The sequence below is a fragment of the Apteryx rowi genome, unplaced genomic scaffold (genome assembly GCF_003343035.1).
Source record: "Apteryx rowi isolate R43461 unplaced genomic scaffold, aptRow1 scaffold_50, whole genome shotgun sequence".
NCBI lineage: Eukaryota > Metazoa > Chordata > Aves > Apterygiformes > Apterygidae > Apteryx > Apteryx rowi.
Genome location: NW_020450761.1, coordinates 847,214 through 869,658, shown reverse-complemented (window position 1 = coordinate 869,658; position 22,445 = coordinate 847,214). Strand labels below are relative to the sequence as shown.

General features: G+C 43.4%; 1 protein-coding gene across 1 annotated transcript in view; it reads left to right on the top strand.

The window, feature by feature from the left end:
• Nucleotides 1-22,445, top strand: part of BCL2 (BCL2, apoptosis regulator) — a 96,069-nt gene that overhangs the window by 4,966 nt on the left and 68,658 nt on the right. The window lies entirely within an intron of this gene.

The window sequence follows — 22,445 nt, the reverse complement described above, 5'->3', positions numbered from 1 at the left end:
GCTAGCCTGCACGCCCTACTCGTGCACAAGCGCAGCCGGGGGGAAGCCCCCTTTCTTGCCTCGCGGGTCCTTGGTTAAAGCCCTCTCCCAAAGTAAGGGGAGGTTTTCCTTCTTGAGCCCGAGGGATTTTGCACCCATTTTTCACCTGCCAGGCGGCAGCTGGTTTTGCGGCGCTGTCCTTCCTTTTTGACGCAGGGCTGCGATCTCTGCAGGGTGGAGATTTTGTCTGGTGGAGGAGGAAGAGCCTGGGTTTCTGACTCCCGTTGTCCGATGCATGTTCTCAGGTGACTCTCTACAGTGCAATGCATAAACGCTGCTTGGACCAGCAGCTAGAGCCCAGCTTTCCTGTCTCCTGGGTTGACCGCCCTAATCACTGAGCTTCCTCTATTTTTTTGCCTGGTAAATCATTAATTCTGCTTTGCAAGGTGGCGCGCCTTTAAAAGGAAGTGTGGAGAACAGCTATGACAGTCCATAGCCCCGTCATTAAGACGAGGCATGGCCGGCGCGTCCATCTGCAGAGCAAAGTTACAGGTGGTGAATATTGGCGTGCTGGGGGTGGGGGGGCATCACTTGTTGGTGAGTGGAGTACCCAAATCTCACCGGGCGCTCCACACGGGAGCGGTGGCATTTTGAAGCTGTGCCGGCGACGTGCTGCCTTGTACCAGCTAAATCCCCTGTGGGGCTAACCCCAAGTCACTGTTTGACTGTTAAAAGGGAACTGTCTGAAATCCACTCAGTTGAGTAAATGAATTGGCAGTTTCAAGTGTTACACCTTCTAGGTCCTTCGCCAGTTTTTGTGGCTTTGTGGGTTTATAATCAAATTCTCAAAATATTATCAAAATATTTTTCTTTTTACTATTACTGAGGAGAGAGAGAAATGCATTCTATGGAGAATCTGTGCGGTAGCAGAGAGTGAAAGAACTAGGATAAAAAGAGAAAATAATTATTGTTTTCTAATCTCTTACATTTCTTATAGCTTTATATGTAACTTGCAGTTATGTTAGGTAGTGTATTTTCTCAGAAGTCTTGTCTTTTTTTTTCTTTTTTCTTTTTTTAAATAGGTATTGACCGTGACCTTTAAAATTTCAGAACCACTGGTCTCACTTATGGAGATGATGTCATTTACCTTGATCTTGCAAAGACCCGTAAAGTTCAAACAGCAATCCTATTAAAAACTTTTACTTTACTTTCAATGTTGAGAAAGAAGTTAGATCTGTGCCTGTGCTAACACAGGCCTCTCCTGAGCTAGTGTGTCAGCTCTGCTGAAGAGTAAGTAGCCTGGCTTTTCTAGGACGTCACTTTAAATTAGGAGTCGGTAATCCACAAACAAAATCGGGCTGCACATGTCTGCCCAGGTGCTGCATCGCCGGCGAGAYGAGGTGCTGCGGTGGACTGGAGCGCCTTGCCAAAAGGGACGTCCATCACCGCTCCGAGGGCTGGGGCAGCGGGAATGGGGGCGTAGTGGGGGAGCCCGCCTCGGCTGTCGCTCTGAAGCCTCTGCCACGGGTTCGGTGCCTTGGAATGTGGCCGCCGGCGCACCGGCGGGCCAGCCTGGCGCTGCCCTGTCGTGGCAGGGGCACAGCAGGAGCAAGGTGGGGGGCAACGCTGTTGCATGCTACGGGCACGGTGGCTTGGTGGGGCCAACGCCAAAGCAGCGGCTCGCAGGGGTGCTGCTCCCTAACATGAGCTGTGTTCAGTTCCCTGCTTTCCCTTCACGACTGCCTCATCTGGCTGGCGTGGAGCTCTTCAGTGCTGTGTAACTGCGCGGTGCGCGGCGCAGGTGCTGCATGGCGGCAGTGGCGGCACCATCCCCTGCTGCTCCTGCCACCACTGCTAAGCGCGGGGGATATTGCAGTCCCTGGGGTCTGGGCAGCCGTACGCTGGGTCAGCACGCCTGGTGGGAAAGCAGTCATAAGTGAAAAAAAAAGGTGTGATAAATCTGATTAAATAACAAATCTCCTATTGCAAGGTGAGTTTTTTCCAGCTTTTCAACTACTGTATTTTCCTCCCCTTTAATAATTGAGGTTTTAGAAAATGATGCCCCGCTCCACATGCCCACGTGCGCAGTGCCTGCGGCCCCGCTCCTGAGCAGGTCAGTCATCCCATCGCAGCTGTCCGGCAGCGCCGGAGTGTCCCGGCAACGGAGAGCAGAGCTGGCTCGGCACCATGTGCTGCAACAGTGCTTTGGGGCGCAGTGGCAGCGGGGACCCCCGTGTGCTCCGGATCGCCTCCGACCTGACCTCCCCCTGCCCCATTTCCCATCGCGCCGTTGGGCAGGTGGAGCACATCCCTGGGGTTTTTAGAGTTATTTAGGAACACCTCGTGGCTGCTAGTGCCTGGTGATTTAATAATAATAATAGCACTTGTTACTCAGTGGCAACAAAATTCAGATTATTTCTGAGGGCCGTACCGGGCCGTTTTTTTTTTCCATTTCGCATATAATAATAGGATGGATGAAGGTGTGCTGAGCCGTAAATCTTATGTTCCACAGCAGGATAACATCCAGGCCTTCTTGGCAAATGCAAATACCGATGACAGATTTGAGGGATTTTTATTTTACTCTGGCTTTCAGTTTCATTAACAATCTGATCTTTTTTTTTTTCTGGCTCCTGAAAGAGCATGAAACTTGATAACTTTTCCAAAGGCATCTAAAAGTCTGGAATTTATTTTCTGTTATTTTATACTAATCTTTGTTTGCTATTACAATTATCATGTATCAATAGGCTTTGGTAAATTCTCCTCACTGGAAAGTTCCTTGCAGGTTTCTGGATTTTAGTTATTGAGCAAGGAAACAAATCTGATTTTAGAAAGTGTTGCCATAGACTTCAATAGGAACAGGAAAAGACACTGAATTGTACTTATGTTTACTCTGTATATGCTGCAAGAAAAATATGATCATATGGAAAATCCACAGGTTTTAAACTAACAGAAGAAAACAGTCTTTTCTGCAGCATCTAATTAACCTTTGGTAGCTGTTGTCGTGGGAGAGCTTTGAGTTCAGGTAGTAAGTCCGGAAAGGGGTAGGTATTTATAAGGGTAATGAGAACATCCATACTTATGTTAGAATAAAATTGCTAGGGCAATCATACATCTTGATGAAGCAGGGGATAAATTTAACATTAGCTTCTGAAATTAGATCACTAAGTGCTGTGGTGAGACCTTTCTCTAGAGTGTGTTATTTCATAGCTCTCTCTTACATGGTTTCTCCCACAGAGCACCTGGTGCTGGCCAGTATCGGGGAATGCTTGGATAGATGTACTGCTGGACTTGTCTGGCCTGGGAAAATGTACACTTTTGGAATGTATTTTAGAAAAGTAATAATGTGTTTAAGGTGTGAGTCCTCGCTGCAGGATGGGACTGTTGCACCTATATGGAGAGGTACAAATGGCTCATCCAGCTCTTCTGAGGAGGGCTGTGTTTCTGGGCAGCAAGGAGATTTACTTTTTACTTGCTATTGTAAGATGATTTTATTAAAAGGTAATTGTAAATACACTTGTTATGTCTCTAAGAGTACTCACATCACTAAATTTACTCCTGCAGTGACTTACTAAAGACCTGTTATGCAATTCTCTTCTTTAAGCTTAATTAAAAGAACTAGTGAGCATCTTTCAGTGCATCCATCATTTTACTGTTATTTTATTATATTTTATTGGAACAAGATAAAGAATGATCCCTAATTGGCTAACTGAAAAGCCAACTCAGTGGGTTTCAGGGTACTTCAGTGAGTAAGTTATGTACAGGTACCAGATATAATCAGGAAGAAGAGGCCCCATTTTTCCCACATAGTGATGCTAAGAGGCTGTTGCCAAGTTATTAGAGAAGGCAACTGAGAGTCAAAACTTAACTTCCTCTTCTTGACTCTGCTACTGGATATGCTATATGATTTTGGGCAAATCATGAATATCTCTCTTTTTCAGTTAACCCAGCTATGAAATGGATGTGATTGCTAGCTGCACATTAACCCCAGGGCTGGGAAATGTATATTATGTTTCTCAACATGCGTAAGTTAGGCTGATGTTTTTTAATCAGAAAAAAAGTTCTGCAAGGTACAACATTAAACAAAATGTCTGTCACGGTAATTTTAGGCTTAGAATAATATTCAAATCTGTAGCATTAAGTTTTGGCATTGCTGGAGCTGGCCAGACTGGGAAAGACCATAAAGTGAGTCAGATGATTGTGAAATGAGCTGGTGGTGAGACTTGATTGGAGAAATGAGGTAGAAGAAAGAAAACCATTTAAATGTAAGTTAGCTTTAAACTTTTTCAGATCTACTGTTTTGATGCATTTAGCAACACTGGTAAAGGGAAAAGATTAAAAAGATCAATTTTAGGTGTTGGTTTGTAGGGTTTTTTTAGGAAAATGGTGAAGAGTGTGAGGAATTGCAGCTTACAGCTTCATTTTTTTCCTTTATGTATCAGCACAGTTAGGCATTTAATGAAGGAAATTTTCCTTCCTTTTCCATTCCCACTGAAAAAGCTGACTGCAGCATTTTAGTGAAATGAACACTAAGTCACATTCCATGCACAAATGTGGAGTGTCTTCGTGCACACGTACGCTTTTGCATCCATTCACAAACTCTATTGAGTGCTCAGATATAGGCAGACAAAAGTAATCTAAAAGCATTTCATTAAAAAAAAAGAGACAAAATTCCTGTTGAATGCTTTGGGGAGACTTGCTTGGGTCATCGGAAAATCAGGATAGGTCCTAGCACTGTTGTCCAACGAAGTGTCTCCTTCTGCTGTATGTAGAAGTCCTGTATGGTGTCATTGTGATGGAATAACTTCTGTCAACTTTGTCTTTAAAGGAAAGAACTCCTTTTCTTAGGAAAACGCATCCAGTATTTGGAGCTTGGAGTATAAAATGTAGGAGAGGGCTTTATTTCTAATCTTTTTTTCTAAATAAAAAGGAGTAAAAATAATTCAAAGAGTTCATATGCAGTAGTAAATGAGTTGGCATTTCAAATAGCAGAATCAGATGATGAATGTTACAGGTTTGTAAAATTTGTTAAACTTCTCAAGAATGTATGCATAGCTCTGGTCAAAAAATAGCACTGAAAAAAATGAAGAAAAAACTCCCTTGTTCATAATAAAAATAAATCTCATATTGTGCTCCAAGTGTCTGCAAATAGAGGTATCCAAAGATCCTTTACTGAAATCATCTGGCAAACCACAATAAATTATACTGTCTAAATATCTAATCCCCCCTCCGCTGATTGATGCAGAAGGTCCTGAATATACGTCAGAATGAGGCCTAATGTGTGTATTATTTTCAAGTTCTAGCTTGACTTGTTCCTTTTCTTCATTGCCCAGATCTACTAATGTGCAGCAGTAAATAGTAACTCTTCTGTTCTGAAGTCTGAAAGAGGGAAATAGTTTCCCTGTTACTGGGCTGGAAGGCAATAGCAGGGTACCCAGTGAAGGGAGGAAATAAAATCAGTCATTTGACATGTCAGATGGCAATCAGGCTGCGGATAGACAACCCACTCTGGCGTTCGGTTGGGCTTCTGCAGTAGCTCACAGCTGCCTTCAAAAAAATCCTTTGGTAGGAGACTCACATTTGACTCTAGACACAAGTATGAAGTCCTTGCCTGCTTGGAGTCAACCAAAGATGGTCGGGGTCCTCCACAGCAGTTTGCTAGCTATTGGGCCTATTTAGTTTAGTCTGGTAATGCCGTTTTTTGGGCGCACGCCTGAGCAGACCAGCCTCCCCGGGGCTTCATGGCCAGGTGCGAGGGAGCTCCCGCTCTGCTCTCCTGCCTGGGCTGCACTGATGGTGGGGAGACCTGTGTCAAGACATCTCCTTCTGCCTTCCTTCTTATCTGCTAAAGACAACTCTTCCACTGGAGAACAGTGTGTTTATTTTGCAAGTAATGGGATTTTTTTGCTTGTTTTTCCAACCAGGAGAGAAGGACACTGGGGTATGTTAAAACACCCCACAGGTTGGGGCTTTCCTAATGGGGTAATTGGCTGAGTGAAGACGCAATGTTGGCATGTTGTTACGCTGTGTGTAGGGGCTCACTGTTTGCTTTAGAAAACTTGCTCTTTTTTCCTCCCCACTCCCTCCTCTCCCGCCTGCAGACAGAAATACATCGTTCTCACAAAAGAAACTGTTTAATTTTAATAACCGGCCTAGAGCTAAAGCTGACAGTGGGAGAGGAGCTGTTTGGTTTCCCGTGCCTGACAGCTGGAATAAACTACCTGTTCTCTCGGACGGGACGGACAGCCAGCCTGTGTGTTTTTAAGGACATTTTGATCCCTACAGAAACACCTCGCAACATAAAATGTCTGAAACTGTGGCCACTTGTTGGTACTGACTGCTGTTTTAAAAAGGCTCGGAGAACGATGGAGGAATGTTGTATGTGGAGCTCCCTTTCCTCTGTCCCTTTGGTTCGGATCCTGCACTTGAGGGGAGCTCCTCACCATGAAATGCCAGTGTTGCCAGGGCCTTGGGAGAGACCCGAGGTCCCACTCAAATAAGCTTCCTGCAGCGAAGTTCACTACCAGATGGGTCTAACGAGAGCTCCTCTGTGTAACCAAATGGCCCGGGTTCACCAAACATGGGGTTAAAGCAACAAAGGGTGAATGATTAGTCAAATACTAAATAATTTCACAGTGACTGACTTCACCTCTGATTCCGTAAGAAAATTAGCCTTCTTATTTTGCCAGATTTCAGAAAAAAAATGGCAGCGCTCCCATTTCCTCTTCTCCTCCCTCAAGGCCTGCCACCCTTTTTATTATGTTTTTCTCTTCCAGTGCTATTAGCCAAGAGGCAAATTACTGTTAACAGGGCCAAAGAGCAATACAGTGTTCCCGGGGGGCAGTCGGGGTGTAAGCCAGCGTGTGCCAGCCCTCGGGATGACACTGATGCCAGACGCGTCTGCCACGGGAGGTGGTGCGAGGCTGAAGGCTGCTCCCCGGCCCTGCGGCGCGGTGGGCCCTCCTCTGCCCGTCGCACGGCGCGAGCCGCCTGGCCATGGTCCTCCCTGTTAAATGCTGCCTTTTGCTAAGGGGCAGGCAGTGCTTTGCCAGCGCTGTGGGCGCAAAGCCCGGCTGGGCCGAGCCACCAGCGGCCGTTCCCGCGCTCCCGCCCAGGCAGTCCGTGGTGCCCATGCAGGAGCTCACCACGCAGGGGGCCGGTGTTTCGGGTCTGGGTGCACGAGTGGCTGCAGCTGGCGGGGGACGGGGGACGCAGGCACCCCGGCGCCTCTCTTGCACCCTGGGGGTCCCGTCACCATGGGAGCTGTCAGCCTTGAGTATTTTCACATTAGATGTATTAACTACATGCATTGCATGCCACAGTTCGGTGGGAGGGAGAGGGTGACTGCCTTCTGGCCTTGGCCTTGGGCTGAAAGTCTGTGTCTCATTACTTGTTTTAAAATCACGGGGTTTTGTGAGTGAGGTGGTCAGTGGTGGTGGCGGGGTAGGATTAGAGCCTTTGGAGTGCTCTTTTTGCAGCTCTTTTTGCAGGTGGATGACTGTAATTGTATTTAGAAGTGACTAGAATATAATGGCAGAAAAAGAAACATATCTCAGACTTCACTGACTAAAGTAAAACTTAAGTAAAGTAAATGCCTCTGTCAAGACTTGAGTTCCAAGTTCCCTGTTTCTCCCAAAATCCGTGTTGACAGGCAGTTACCCTGCAGCAGGGCAGCAGCTGAAATCCGTGTGCTGGTTTCACTTTTGGAAATGTCAGGTCCCTGAAGTCATATCTTCACCCCAGGTTTTGGTGGATGGATAAAATGAAAAAGGAACGCTTTGTATTTTATAAAGTACTTGAAGTGATGTTTGGGGTCTTTTTTTTTTTTTTTTTTGACCTTGCCAGGAACACTCTTAGATCCCCAGCGTTGCAAACACAGATATGATTACCTTTAAAACATACAAGTAGCCCCACTGAAGTCATTGACTTCCAGGGGAGCAGGATCAGAGGACTGAACCAGAAAGTGAAACTGTCTGAAAACAAAAATGCAGCACAGAAGCCTTCTTTCATTTTCCAAGCTGAGCATGATACAAAAAGTAAACAGTTGGCACAAATGACTAATGCAGGTTTGCCAGACTGTTGATCCAAAACATGCTGAATTCAAGAGTGGTTTTTTGCACAAAGTTTGATGGGATTTGCATCAGACCTGTAGCAAGATAGACATGAGTATTTTTTTAAGAAAAATGTCATTTAAAAAAATGTGGAAAATTCTCCTGTTCTACCTCCTACATGTTTCTATTGTCAAACAGTCACTGGTCTTATTTTAGACATGACCTTAGTGTTCTTTCCACAGTACGCAGGCTGAATGACATGTTATTCAAGTTCTCAGACAATATTATGATGTATCTGCTTTTATATTTAGCTGTAACTTTTATTCTCCTTATAAACAAACCCACCTAATACAACCACCACCTATCCAGGGAAAGTATTTCCATTCCCCTCGGTTTAATTTGGACAAATTTGGCATGAAAACATTCAGTAGTTCCATAATAACCTTTGCAACAGGATGCCTGCTGTGCTGACATGCAGGTCTAGAGTGAGTTGTACCATGTGCCAGGAAATTGCATTCTTAAGAAAAATCTAGGCATAAATTTTGAACAATCAACACTTAAATTTTGAAAAGTCTGGCAGCAAGCTGTTATCTGCCTCATGGGTTTTGGCTTTAATAGCTTTTTGCTTTCTGAGCTTTTTACTGTTCTGTCCTTTGTACAGGCTGGACCTCTGTGGTCCAGCTGAGCTGCACTCTGTCAGGTGGAGGGAAGGGACAATTAGCGGTTACTTTTCTGTTGTTGTTTTACCCTTGAGTGCTCCAGCACTACACCTTGAAACACTTGGGAAGTGGTTTCTTCCCAGAATAAAGTAGAGGCGAGTTTGAAGTTGCGCAGACTGGTGTTTAGCTCTGGGTGAGCATTCGCACAAGAGGTTGCTGGATTTCAGAGAGGTCCAGCCTTGCCTCCCCAGCCTGGAGATCCAGAAAGGGGATGGGAAGAGATGACGTACCGCTGGACCTGACTCTCTCAGGTCAGCTACCAGTGTCCTTTGCCCTGGGACATGCCAGTTTGCTGAAGCACAGAGGGACCAGAAGAGTGGACTAACTCCAAGGTGGGAAATACTTTCTCCTTCCTGGAGATCTCTGAGTGCTTCCCTCTTGTTGCTCATGTCACTGGAAGCAGAGCGAGAAAACATTCAGCAGCTTGTGGACGTGCATCTTTCAGAATTACTGCTTGTTTAGCAGGAAGCCTGGTTGACTTCTACTGAGTGCAAACTTTTTTGAAACCTGCATTGCTCCTAATTAAGGGACCAACAGCATAACTGGAAGAGTGACCCTCAGCCAAGACCCTTTTGAAGTGTGTCAAATGTTGCATCGGTCAGAAAAGGGTAGTTAGTTGCACAAGATTGCAACAGCATCCATGAGTTTCGTCGCTAGGATATCGTAAGAAAAACTGACTGAACTCACCCAGCTCCTTGGGAAAGAAAAGCCGCACTGTTTTTTGTGATGAGTTCAGTAAAGCACCCAGCCAATTTAATCAGTAAAACATTAAATGGGACTCTAGGAGGGGGCGGGCATAGAGAGGGGATGTTCCACGAATATGAACTCAAGGCAAAATGAAGGATTATGAAACCGTGTGAACTGAACCTCATCAGGGGAAGCTCACTGAAGCTTGAGCCAGGAAAAATTATAGAGCTCTATAAATAGCTAAATTGAATGCATTTGTGTGAATGTGGATGTGATGCACACATGTATCTATGAGGTCATGTGTATAAAAGAAATACAGTAGTACTTAATGTGGTGGTGGTTTTTTTTAGTAGTGGAAAATGTTTTAATGATTTTTTTTTTCCTAGAGACAGTACATTATGTTCTGTCCTTAGGGCCAAAAACACAAACTGCCTATTTTCATGAGGAATCCTACAGAAGGAGGAAGGGGAAGTATTAGGCAGTGTAGCAAGGGTATAGTAGCCATTCCACAGTGATTACACATCCAAGCAGAGGCTGCGCTAGAAAACTCAGAAATATATTAGAAGCGGAAAACAAGATGTGTGAAGTGTTTCCTATTCCCTCCCCACACTTAGACAACCAAACAAACAGAGAGGCTGTCATGGAGTTTAGATGTAAACCCCTGTATTTGTTACTAAGATTGTGCTTCAGTGGCAGGTGACAAACGTGTTATGTACACATGCACAGTAGTGAGAGGACTTTCTGCGCTTATTAATTTTGTTCCCTCAAAACTTTCAGTTGATTTGCAGTGTGTTAGAGCAGTCCAGTCATACACAAACCAGAAGTGACTGGAAGGACTAAATCATGCAGTAGACCTTCAGGAGTTAACGCAGCCAAATTGAATCGCAGCCTGAATGGCACCTTAATTACAGTACAAAACTGCTTTTAATTTTATACCCGTAGTTTGTGATCCAATGTCTAACTCTCCATTACTTTTTAGTACCTGTCACTCAGCCTGTGGTGGTCAAATGATGAGTGAAATCAAACGTCTGGAAAAAAAGAGTCTTTTTAATTTGGAATTTAAATAAATAAAAGAATCTGTACAGTTGTTCAGCTTGATTTAAGAGCAAGATGCAGGCTGGGGTGTAATGCTCTCATACCACAAGGGAATCAAATTTGTATTCAAGTCTCCTTTGCCAGCTTGTTTAAGCATTTATGATAACATCAGTAGCTTGGTAAATGATGTAATGGGAGTTAAATCAGGATGACCAACATAAACATCTGTCAGTGCATGTGAACATTTGATGTATGACCCTAGGGCCCAGCACAGCAGTCAGTTTTTTGGGAGTCTTTGGATGTCAGAGTCACTAGAGGTTGCAGGATCACACCGTGGAGAAGATATATGCCGTATACTCTATGCCATTAGCAAGTAATTGAGTACGTGATCTGGTTGGTTCATATCTGGTACAGCGCTTGGAAACATGTCCCTTGCAGTAACTCATCGTGAGCAGAACTCATTCCCGTGCTGAAATTAAGTGCAAGGCATCAGCATCACTGTGGTTCTCCGAATAAATCTGAGGTAGCATTTAACTGATGCATAGGCCTGTGCTGGTCCTCTGCTGAAGACTGTTTTACAGAGAGAACTGGTAATGTTCTGGGTAGCCACTTAAAGTGAGATTCATGGACTGATTCATACCCAAACTTTACCCAGACTTACCCAGACTTTAGTGTTTCTGTGACATTAACGTCAGAGGAGTCATTTCTTACGCTCCGATTATGCTGGTTTTATTTTCATTCAAAATCATCTTGTCATCATGTTCTTGCCTGGATTTGTAATTTTCTGAAAGTAAGCCAGCTGGTATGTCCCTGTTCCTCATTAATCTCCCTTTTTTTTCTTTTTTTTTTAATGAGATTCATATGGGAAGTTAGTATTATCTTGTAGAGATCAATGTGTAAGTTACTGAATGTATATGCCCTCCACAGAAATGGACGGGAAGGATATGAAAAAAACACGTTGCAGAGGAAACACAGAGCCACCTTAACTCTGCCTGGCTCAAGAGCTATGTTTTGGATTAAATTGTGGTTTGAAGGTGAAGCCTTTGGCACAAAGATAACACCTAGGAGAAACACCTGAGTGAGTGGTGGGGCAAGGTGGATAGAGCTGGTTCTCCTGTTGCTGACAGGAGCCTCGATGTGTATCATGGCTCAGTGTATCTCATGGAACATGATATATGTATACATGATCCATGTATATCGTGACTGAACATAAAGACCGTGGCTGGGTCCCAGATTTTGCTCAGCGATGGAGGAAAGAAGACTCCTGTCTTCTCCTCCAGTGTGATCTTGCAGGCACATGATGCCAGCCCAACTTATATCCTTCCCTCCTCTCTCCTCACTTTGGATATTTTAATGACTCTCCTAATCGCAGTGGTAACATCTGGGATTGCATGCCTGGATTTCCCATGCGTTTCTGCCGGTGGCTGACCTAGAAAGGAGAGAAAAGTCTCCTCCTGGTGAGAACAAACAGCCGTTCTCCAGGGTCTGGGTCATCGCTTGGCAGGCGCTGTCATGGAGAGGACCAGCATGGGGGCTTGAACCTGCCTAAAGACCCATCTGCCTCAAGAAAGATTTTGTTTTAATATGTTGAGTTACATGAATACTATTCCCATTCACATTATATCCTTCCTGTCATAAACATGATTGTTTCCACAAAAAATAGGCATTTTCAAATATTTTATTCCTTTTTAATTACTTTAAGGGCCTGAATATTTATAATTTGCTTCAAAAGAAGTCTTTTATTTGTCCTGAGTAAGTACATGAAATAGCAAAATTATACACCTCATTTCCATGACTTTTGAAAAGAGAGCTGACAGTGTCCCTTGTTTTTATTATGAATATAATCTAGATTCTGTTTACAACAAGAAGAAATAGCAGTTAGGTATTATTCCAGAATTGTTAGGATTTTTTAGAGATGAAATGCAAACCTTTCAAGAATGTAACTTAAGCGCCATTACTTTTCTATAAATTTATAAAAATAAATACAAATATAAGCTAAAATAAACACATTTTAGCTCTTTAAAGAGGCACTGTCAACTTAAAAAAAAACACAATTAGCTTGGTATGTTTGAATTACAAGTGCCAGATCAGCACATGATTATTCTAAATGAGAAAGAAGACTGAAGAAAAAAAACACCCTGCTTCTCATAGACAGATGTGCGCACATGCATCACACACACATAATGTGATTTTTACAAAGTATACTGTCAGGTCCCCTGTTTAATCAGTTTTCTCTTTTATTTGTGCACTGTTTTATATAAAAGGAAAACTGCTTGTAAAGTCAAGCTTTTTAATAATTCATTCAAAAATGATTAGAGTTCAAGGGGAAAGTTGTTCCTTTAAATGTCTGAGCCAAATGGGAAAAATATACATGTATCAGAGAATGAAAGCCACTTCTGCAGAGAGCAAGCATAATGCCTGCATTATGTATTGTATATTTAAATTCCCCATCAGGACCTCAAAATTAGGCTGAAAATGGAATGTCAATAGTTACTCTCTTCATTTGGCTACTCATCCCATTGGTAGATTTTGTTTGTTTTGAAACTCAAAAAATCCTTTCTTATGCAATAATGTTATTTCTTCTGTTTTCAGGAAAGTTCACAAAGACAGATTGCCTCCCCCCCATTCTTAACTTTATACATGAATTTACGAAAAATACAAGTACTTTGATAAGAAGTGTGATTTTTGCCCTTACACATATTGTGTCTTCCCGAAACAGGGTTGAAAAATTACATTTGGGACTCATTAATGTTCTTCTTGCCAGTGATGATTTTAACTTTTTGTCCAGGCTATTCTCTACTTAATATCCCAGCAGCATCCCTGAGAAATTGCCTTTATTTTCAGCTCCGTGTTGGGCTGGGCTAGGCTCTGCTGACAGGGGTGATGCCAGGCGCTGCAGGGTGTTTGGTCTGCGGTCCAATGCAGCAGAGATGCTAACCAGGGCCCACGCAATTGTAATTAAAACAAATGAAATGGTGCTGACCGCTTTGGCAGCATGGCATTTCAAGGCTGAGTGAGGAATCGTGTGAGGGAGCCAATGGGTGGGCACAGTGCTGTACGAGCAGCAGCTCCCAGTGGACAGCATGAGGGGAGGCTTTGAGCCTTTGGTATGGTTGTGCCTGTGCCCTGGGAAAGTGCTTGCAGGGGCTTTCTTATTTCATGTTTTCCCTCCTTTCTCTTGTGCAACAAAACAGCTACCAAGGGCCTAGATTCAACAATGTGTTTAGACGTGAAACTTCCCTTTGAAATCCCTCTCAACACTTTCCTCACATTCAGCTGAAACAGTGGAATCAATAGGACTTGAGGAGTCTGAAGCAGAGATTGGAGCCTGCGTACTGTACTGAATCCAGTCTCCAGACCTGTCCACCTGGCCCCAGAAAGCCTTACTGTTAATGAGAACATTTCCTTCACCTCCTTTGCTTTCCAGAAGCAATGTAACAAGCTACAAACTGAATTTCCAGTATTTTCTGGTTTCTGGCTTTGCAAGTGCTACTCAGAGCTTGTGTGGTGAGAAACACCTTTCACGTTTCAGTGAGGCTTGGCTGGGACGGTCTGCACTTCCCCTATACAAAGCGAGTATATTTGCATATGATTAGCATGCTGACTATCCTTAGGGACATTGCTGTGCCTTGTGGTTTGTCACTTGTTCTCCCGAAGCCACTCTTGAAAGAGTGGAGTGTCATCATCAAACTTGCTAGAGTGTGAGGATGCCGCTGACAGGGGATTGAAGCCCAAAAGGTGATGGAGACATGAAGAGGAAGAAAGATAGCACTCATCAAATACCACTTGGGGCAGCAGATCCAAGGATATTGAAAGGTCAATACTTGCAGGTGTGGTCAAAAATGCCTTGGTTATGGGAAGATGTAATTTCATTTCGTGAGCTGGAAAATCCTTAATGCAAACCCCTGATGTCGTATGAGCTGGTTCAAGTATAAGCTCTAGGCATATCAGGATGGAAGGGAGTTTGGCAAGTCCCGAAAGTGTCATTGGGGTATATCCACCGTGACGGAAAGGCAGTTGATAGTGACAGAAGGAACATGGACCTGGTGGCATCCTTGGTTTTCTCAGTGTGATGGGTAAGTAAGTGGCAGCTGGCCATGGTCTGCAAGAGATTCAGTTTGATGCTAGGTATGGTGCCAGTAGATGGTGCTGAAGAATGGATAGCATAGTTCCTGGGTTTTGCAAGGACCCATTAAAACTTCTTGTTTGGGGGCATTTTAACAGCTCCTTACATGCTGGTCTATGTATGGAGGTCATAGCAACAGCTGAGAGCAGTCTGGGCTCTAAGGCTTGGGCCAGACATGTTGAGTAAATCTCAACTTCAGTGTCTCCTGTTAAATTGAAGATGTTTCATGTCTCAAAATTATTAGTGTTGCTAATGTAACATTCCTGTACTAAGCTTGCTCTAAAACTGCTTTCTCACTGGCAATAAACAGTGTCATTTTAATGGCTTATCATAACACCCAACAGCTGCTCATTTTCAGAGAAAGGCCAATATTTATTGCCTTGTACTATTGCTGTTGTGCTCTTCTGTCATGTACTGCCTTTGTCTCAGAAGGTTCGCAGATCTTGTGGGCATGATCTCAGTTCCAGAAGACTCTCACTTGACTTTGGTACAATTTGCATTTTGTCCTAAGCCACACTTTTCCACCTTGTATTGTGTCCTGATTGCTACAGATCAGAAGTTTTAGAGTTCATAACTGAGTAGGTCATTACTATAGTGTTTTCCAGTTGAGGTAGGAAAGCATCTATACTAGAAAAAAATAGTGTAATTTGATTTTTTTTAATAGAGTCTATATTTTATAAGTTCAACTATGAGTGATTTTCCATTTTTAGCTTTATATGCTTTTAATGTTCAGTCTAAATTGGGCCGCAGGAAAAAGATGGTCTATCTTCAAAGAAACAATTAGGCTGATTTTGTTCTTCAGATTCGTGGAAAACAGTTGTGGGCGTAGAAGTAGCTATCAAACTTTCTTCCATGCTAGCATACAACATGTGGGTGCATGTTGGATACTTCTGTTGTGTGGGAGTTTGGAGGTGAAGAGCAGCTCTAGAACTGTGTTGGTAATTCTAGAGGTGCATGTTTACTACACACTGATAAACCTTTGTGGGATGTTTAGAAGGCAAAAACATGGTTAATGCCACTGAATTAGGAAAGATCTTTGAAGAGATGAGGGTAGGAAAAGAAAGTATGTTAAAATATATGGACTGTACTTAACTGTTCAGTATGTCTTCTTACTGTTCCTTATGCAATGTACTTTTACAATTAAATTTAGAAAACATGACAGTAATTTTCATATACTTGTTTGCATGATAACTTCTGTACATGAAGACAGAATTTATATGCAAAAAGAACTTGCTTATTTTCTGAGTAAGAATACCATTTTATGTGTGAATAGGCACGTTCATGACTGATCACGTGTGTGTGTGGAGTGATAGGACATGAAAATGGCAAGTGATTTGGTTCTATCCAAGCTGGAATGTGGTACCCTTGAAAATCCTGGGTAAACTGCTGGCAGAACTCCATGGGAATCTTTTGGGAATCCACAGTGGTTCTGCTAGCAGAGACTCCACTCTTTGATCCTTAAGGTTGTGCAGGGAACGTTCTTTGGATTTACTAGCAGCGTTTCATACAGCTGATCCAAGCCAGTCAGCTACCATCTGCTGTCTGTATTTGGTCCTCAACAACCTGCACTGAGGTTGCTAACATATCTCGCTAGTCCATAGTTTCACATTCTTGGTAACAAAGATTTCCCAGGCTTTGTCTGCTCACGCGGTATTCAGAACCAGGTATGGAGGAGCAGCTATTCAGCTTATTCAGTGTCCTGAATAATCCGTGACTCAGTGCTCTTCTTCGGGAATGAGGCCGTGTTGCTCCTGAGCTTTAGTGTATTGCAGAGTTGGCTTTGGCCAGACAGGAAAAAAACAGAGGTATTCAGAAATAGCTGCTCTTCAGGAATCCACCATAAGGACAAGCCCTGTTTTTCCAGTCAACACAGTGGATGTGCTACACGGCTTGGTTTGGGGCTAAATGGTGTTTTGTTTAGATTGATAGTCAGCTGATGCTTTGATTATTTTTTCTGAAGACCTTTCTTCACCGTTTATGTTACTTAGTGGTTGTGTGAATGGCGACTTCAGAAACATTTAGTTTGGCAGGCAAACTGAACAACCTTTGTTTAAATAACCAAACAAGTACAGAAAGCTATTTGATGTTTTAAATTGTCAACAAATGATGTTGCCTATATATTTTTAACAAAATCTTTGCAAGTTTCTTGCTGCTTCAAAGTACAAATTCGGAGATCAGAGTTGGTTTGAGAGTATTAAATGTACTGGGGTACAAGTGCTCATATGAGAACGCTACAGTTTGCTTTGGGCAGGCATTGACTGGCTTGCCAATGGCAGCGGGACCAATAGTTTGGCCTTGCAGAAACATGTTTCTCTTCTTCTGAGCTGCTGATAGCTCCAACCCTTTCAATGAGTACAAGAAACTAGCAAAGATCGGCTTTGCTGTGGTGTGATGGATTTCATCAGCACCTAGAAGAGAAAAGCAATCAGTTTAAAAGCTCTCCAGTCCCTCTTCCAGCACAGGCCAATTTCTGAAAGATACTCTTTCTGCGTGTTTCTGGACAGTTCCTATAATGTATCTTCTGTTTTAACACTGAAAAATACAAGAAGTCATCCTGAGTAATATTCATTAAACCTAGTATTCATTGTACCTTCCTCCTGGCCAGACTGTGATACCTTTGCATGTGCAGAGGAGCTAGTAGTTTCACAGGACTGCACGGGCTACGGGAGAGGAGCTGCTGAGTAGAGGCGAAGCTGCTGGACTCCAGCCCCACACTGCAACAACAGTCAGATCCCGCAGGCTGTACCTATGCCCAAAAGACCTATAGTATTTATATGACTTTTTGCAGCGATTGCAGGTGTTTTAGTATGGTTACTTTGCAGCAGCCTCATTGCTTTTTGGCTCTTTGGGTTTGCAAGTTACGGAGGCTTAGGAAGCCTTCTTGTTTATTGTTCCCTCTCTCACTTTCACATGACTTTTTATTGAAGGCCTGGGCGCTTCTGAAGCAGAGTGTTAGATTCAACATTCTTTTTAAATTAAATGTACTGGGGTGACCTAATCAGATGCTAGCTGGTTGACCACAGGAATGGGAACCATGATATTCTGTAATCTAGTTTAACATTAATTCACTCATTGACCTTAGGCAAGCTGCTTAGTTTCTGCAGAATGGGGATAATAATTTCTTTGAAATGTTGACAGTGAAGTGAATAAATAAGCAAGTTTTGCTCCCTGTGGATCGGGCGTTTTAATTTTAAAAGGAACTTTGGAGCTTCCATTCTGTCAAGTGACTTGGGAGTCATGGGATGTAGTACAGGCTTCTGGATCGCTGAGGAGTTTACGTGCTTTTGAATACAAAGCCCCGTCTCTCTGCTCTCTGTTACGTGTGAGGGTTTTTTGGGGGTGGGGTCAGGGGTTCATCGCTTGCCTCCAATGGCTGTGCCATTTACTGTGTTAGGCCTTGTGGCATGTAGGCACTAGACAGATGGAACTCTCATTCCCCCGTCACAGAGAAATGCGGTACTTAATTCCAATGGTGTTTTAAGTTTAGAAATATTACATCTTTACACTAAATAACGATATTAATGAACTCAACTCCTTAGGGTTAAGTGCAGCAGTTGCTTCATTTGCTGCCGGTGAATTTGCCTCTTACGCTTTGCCCGAAACTTCCAGTGGAGTCAGAAGTGGTCAACCTGCTGTTTAACATCGCAGTGACAAAACACCTGGTGACAGCAGAGCAACCTTTTGAGTTTTTCATTTTTCAGTTGTGTTTTTTAAACTTTGAAGTGCCATTTATTTTTTATGTATATTGACACCTGGTATTTTTCAAGACACCTTTTTATTTGGTGGGGATAGCATTAGCATGTATTAAAGGCAGAAGAGCCTGAGGAAACAGTTAGAAGTTATTCCCCAAATGTAAATAATTCCCTAAATTTTGAGCTCTGAAAGTCTGATGTATTTTAAATTGCTTTCCAGAGTGCAAAATGAAACTCAGCGTGGCATTTAACCAACAGTTTACAGAGGTGCTAGTTATTCCACTTGGCTATATTTAGGAGGCCAGGAAACAACAATGACAAAAAAAAAATAGCTAAACATTCTTGCAAAAATTAAAGGAACAGTTTCAGCTATAAAACTGATGTCTACAGCAAAAAACCACAGCTGCTAAGTGTTACCAAATCATAATAACTGTGACAGAATTACATCCCAATCTTTCTTTAAGACATCTTCACCCATGTGAAGGCCTCTTGATTTAAGCAGGACGCTGCAGGAGCACAGGGGTTTATATTAGAGAGTCCTGGTAAAACCGGTCTGCTAGTGTAAATCAAGACTCATTTTTGCATTCCAAAGGGCAAAAAAGGTCATATGAGGGGATGTATAAACAGAAATGAGATGTAAGATGGGAGAAGTAACCATTATACTGAGACTCCACACCAGTAAAGTCTCAGCTGGAAGACTATGTCCAGTTTTGAACAAAAAAAGAGGTTGACCAATCTGAGAGGGAGTCCAAGGGACAGCAGTGAGAATGGCCTGAGGCCTGGAGAACATAACCCATGAGGAAAATCAGAGCAGACTCTGCTTGTTTTGTGTGTAAGAGAGTGCAGAAGGCTGAAGGACAACAGGATGAGTCTTCAAATAGGCAAGAAGCAGCCGCAGAGCAGAAAAGGAACGGGCCAAGAGCAGTGGTGCAGGCACAGTGGATGGACCACCTCCAGCTGGTTGTAGGGGCAGGGCAGAAGCCCTACATAATTTCCTGAGGTCATTTCTATGTCTTTTTTTTGGAGATACCTGCTTAAGGAAACTTAGGCAGATACTTAGCAAAGATGAGACAGTAGAATTAATGTAAGTAATCGGACATAACTTGTCCCTCCTTTCTAGCAAATAAAGTAGGTAAAGTAACTTAAGCTAATATTTTGTACTCTGCCTATGAACTGATGTAACTTTTACCAACCTTTAAAATACTGATTGTGAGTGAGTCAGTATTTCTCAAGGGCTTTGGTCAGTTGTTCCAGTTTACTGGTCTGGAATCTCACTTTTACCAGCCAGTCTCCCTGAACTTCCCCTCATTTGTTTAAAACCTACTTTACCATCATTATACTGAGATACTGTCATAATAGCAAGGTTGGAAAACTGCTGTAACAGATGCTACGTAAATATCTGGGGGGACAGAGTACCTGCTTTTGTAGGTCTGTGGGAAAATCGTCTGCCTAACAGTAAAGTTCATTAAGGCTGTGATTCCTTGTTGGGGCACATTTATAGCTGCAAATGCCCTAGCATAAACACAGTTTTATCATCAGAAGGGTGTTTTTTCTGCAAGAAAGTGCTAGCGACTGTATTGACGCAAGCTTCCTTCCCTGATCCCCACCCTCCCCCAGGATAACCAGGGTTTGTGCTATGCGAGCTTGCCCATGCAACTAAACCGATGCAGTTAGGGCGGGCAGCTCCTCGCAGGGCAGACCTGGCTTCAGCCTCGGCTGCTGTGAACACAGGCTGCATGACAGATGAGAGGGCGCCCAGTCGAATAGTGGCATCCACGTGGCCGGGCTGACGCAGGCGCTCATTGCACAGCAGGGGAGGGCAACGCGCGGCGCTCGTCTCCGCATCCTCTGGCGCTGCCAGGAGCAGAGCCTGGGAATGACTGTGTTAAAGGGTGAGCTGACATTTAGCTCTCGGCTTCCTCATTGAGCAGTCCTTACCACCCAACAGGAATTAACCAACACACAAAAACGCCCCCTTCTCTCCCCTCCTCGGGCAGGTAGCGAATGGTTTTATAACGCGGCCACCCTCCTCTGCCCGTCCTCTCGCCCACCCCCAGCCCCTCGCCGTAAGCAGGTCAACAGAAGTGGTAAGCCACCTCTAATTAGGTCCCTAGCCGCTTGCTGTACTGATTTGGTTGTAGTTTTTAATAATAGGAGGTTATTTTGTTAGCAGCTTTACTTTCCAAGTCTCTTCCCCTTCCAGCACCCCTAGGTACAGCTCTACTGGATCAGTTACCATCTGCTCCAGTGTTTGCATTTAGCCTGCAGGGCCTGTGATCTCAGAAATATTTCCTGTAAATGGAATCTCTCATGCCAGGCCTGTCACACAATAGATATATAATTGGATAAAACCTAAACTGAAAACAACAAACAAAAAGAAGAAAACTGCATGTTGTGCCATACACAGCGCGTGAGGCTGTCCAAAATGGGCTACGCTCATTGTTTATGTCTGAAGCTGCTCAAGTATATCTTTTTTACTCCCCTTTTCTGTTTAACAAAATAAAAAATTAATGTAATAACTAAATTCCACGGTGCTTTTTTTCCCCACTTAATATCTGACTCGAGCAGTTTGCGGAGCATTAGCAGGGCAGCATACAGCCACAACAAACTCATTTGCTTCATTTTAAGTCTGGATCCCGGGCTTGGGTAGTAGGTAGAGCCTGCATGGCATTTGCAGCTCTTGCTCCCTCTCCTCGTGCTGACCATGCGCCGTGTTTCTCATCTGATGGCAGGCAGGACGATATAGTATCCGGGGAGCACAGCTGGGCTCCAGAGGAAATAGCCGGGTAGCCACGGGCAGCCCTTCCCCAGTCAGCAAAAGCAAGGGCAGGTGTGGTGAGTGGTGTGTCACTGATTCATACGAAGGAAAAAGAAACATGAAATGACCTTAAATCCTTTAAATGCAGGCTGAAGGCCTCTGCAGGCTCTCCCTGGCTGTTTGCAGTGGCCTGGCCGGTGGCGATTTGGGGATTTGGGGGATTTGGGGACAGGAGGTGGCCCAGAGCTGGGATGAGGCTTCTTGCCCGGCAGGCGCAATACAGGTTTGTGTAAGAAGCCGTCCTGCATTCACGCCAAGTGCAGCCCTCGGTGACGGCCAGTGCTTTCCACCTCTGTGAAGTGCCTGCCTTTTTGCAAGGAAATGGAGGTGATGCAAAACATCCAATGTGATGAATCCAAGCCTAAACTGTAGCAAATATCTGATTAAGTAAATCAGCAATTGATCACTGTGATTTTCCCTTTGCTCATACTGGGAATTTTCTTGATCATCACTGCAAGAATGAACTGCGCGAGTGGCAACCCTGTCGTTATTCCAGTAGTAATGAGCTTACAAATATATTTTCTGTTTTGTTGGAGGGACTGCAAATGCTGCACACTAGTCATAGCATGCAAAAGCTATTCAGAAATGCACTGCAGAACATCAAAAAAGGAATTGAATTCAGCTTCAGTCAAGACCGGTAATTGGTTTTTATACTTAAAAAAAAAAATCCCCAACCAAAAGCTGCTCATCTGTCTCTGGAAGATAAAAAAAAGCCCAGAGTTTGGATTTGAGTGCCCTCCCTTAAAGTAATAACAGTAATCCTAATAAAGGGACTGGTTTATAAATTTTTCCCAACAGACTGTGCCACGACGTTATACAAACTTAGACTTATTTATGACAAATGTAGTCTAAAGCACCAGCTATACAACCCTTGAATCCTTTTTAATTCCAACATAAAAGGATTACATTTTATCAGCATAGCTTATCTCCTAGCACTCTGCCTTTTTTCTTGCATCATTTTTTGAACCTTCAAAACATCCTTTATCTTTTTTTTTTTTTTTTTTTTACTACAGCCAGCAATTTCTAAATTAAGAATAAAATCCTAGTGCCGTTGCAGTCAATGGGATATTTGATTGATTTCCCCAATGCCAGCCTTTCATCCATAATGCTTACACTTAGGCCCATAAATTCACCTTCGTAAAAAAGTGGCCTGATGTTTCACAGCAGCTTCCATTTGCCTTTGACTTAACTGTAGATCTCGTTCTTCAGAAAAAAAAAAATCAGGTTCGATGTGGCTTAAAGAAACAAACAAACTAAGCCAGAAGCAACCGAAAATACATGCCAGTTCATAAAAAGGGAGCCTTAGTCTCTTTGTCTGGAAGATTAACACTTCCTCAGGAG